This window comes from Pteropus vampyrus, unplaced genomic scaffold (assembly GCF_000151845.1).
Source record: "Pteropus vampyrus isolate Shadow unplaced genomic scaffold, Pvam_2.0 Scaffold340, whole genome shotgun sequence".
NCBI classification, from domain to species: domain Eukaryota; kingdom Metazoa; phylum Chordata; class Mammalia; order Chiroptera; family Pteropodidae; genus Pteropus; species Pteropus vampyrus.
In genome coordinates, this window is record NW_011889121.1 from 20,681 (window position 1) to 22,690 (window position 2,010).

Below are 2,010 nucleotides of genomic sequence, written 5' to 3' on the forward strand. Positions count from 1 at the left end.
CGCAGCATTCTAAAGTCCAAGGAGCAATGGAGGATTTTTTTGTGGTTCCTACTCTGGTGGCTTTGCAACTGTGGGAAAGAATTCAATTCATGTCCTTTCTACACTTAATTTGAGGGCAAAGTCTTTGCAAGTGTGCTAGTGGTTGCCTTTGTATTCATTCCACCTTTAGTGCATGACAAATTCAGGAAAATCCCATGGCGGCTCCACAAAACACATCTATTAGTCTTGATGCTTTCTCCCAAACATGCATTTTGCTTGCTGGTGCACAATCTGTGCCTGCTTGATCCATTTTATTTTTTAACTGAAATAATTCCTTCCCCTCCAGTCTGCCAGGTGTGGAATGTAAAGCCAAATGCCCTCCTCAGAGTCATCCACACGCAGTTGTCTTAGACATGGTGAAGTGTTAAAAATTCCTTGGTTCCTTCGTGTGCCATCAAAACAGCCAATCTGATGTTTCAAATAAAGGCAGGTTTGAGGACTGGCAGGAGGGATAAATGATATATTCATTTAAATGGGATGAAAATTAGTCTTCGTATACGTGGGTGGTCTTTTAATGTAATAGTCACTTAGGTCGGCATCATCACCCCACCTTCAAAAACTTAAGTGTTTCATATCGGAAAGGCCACAATCACTTATCATTCTTAATGAGCTCGATGATCTGTTATTTCCAAAAATCACTAGAATAGAACGTAGCTAGTGGACTTTTATAATTTCTCTGGATCCCTAGCATCTGAACCCTGTTGGGGAACTCTTCACCGTGAATCTTGGTGGGAGCCAAAGACAGCCTCTCGCTGGAGGAGCTGGCATTGCTACTCATTTCCTAGCCTCCTTTGCAGCTAGGCCAGAAGCCGAGCAGGACAGGGGTGAGGGACTCTGCCGCTGGCGGTGGTTATGACCATGTATAATGGGGGTATCCTCCCCAGAACCAGTTCTGTGGCTTCCTTTTAGACCAGGGGTCTCCGACTTCTAGGCTGCAGAACAGTACCGGTCCGTGGCCTGTTGGAACCTGACTGCAGAGCAGGAGGTGAATGGCAGGCAAGTGAGTGAAGCTTCGCCTGCGTTTGCAGCTGCTCCCCAGTGCTAGCATCACCGCCTCAGCTCCACCTCAGATCATCGGGCATTAGATTCTCACAGGAGCACCGGTCCCTGGTGCCAAAAAGTTTGGGGACCACTGTTACAGACGAGACTCCTACTACTCAGACTTCCCCATTCACAATAATAGAAATGAGATGAAATTCTCTTGAGAAGCAGTGTAAATTGCAAACTGGTTAATTCATATACTTGTCATTACTAAAACAGAAAACAAAAATCAACACTATGGCAATTGCTGCACAAAAACGATCTCCCAAGCTATAAATGCCTACCACCGTTGATCCAGAAATCTCATTTCTAGGAATGTGGCCCACAGATATATTTTTGCACAAGTGAAGTAATGAAATGAGAGATGCGTGGTATTGTTTGTCATAGCAAAAGACTGCGAACCACCCACATATCCCACCAAAAGAGGCTGCTTAAATAATATCCCACTAACGTATGCTGGAATATTATGCAGCTATAAAAGAAATGATACTGTAGAATATTACTCAGCCACAAAAGAGTGAAATCTTGCCATTTGTGACAACATAGATGGACCTAGAGAGTGTTGTGCTGAGTGAAGTTAAGGCAAAGAAAGACAAATACCATAAGCTTTCACTTACATGTGGAATCTAAAAAACAAAATAAACAAACTAACAGATACAAACAGAATGATGGTTGCTCGATGGGAGGGGGGCTGGGTGAAAAACAGAAAGGGATTAAGTGCAAATTGGTAGTTACAAAATAGTCACAGGGATGTGAAGTACAGCATAGGGAATATAGTCGATAATATATATTTTTTTCAATTAGAGTTGACATTTAATATTAGTTTCAGCCGTACAGCATAATAGACATTTACATAACTTACAAAGTGATCCCCTGATTAGTACCCACCTGACACTATACATGGTTATTATATTATGGACTGCATGCTGT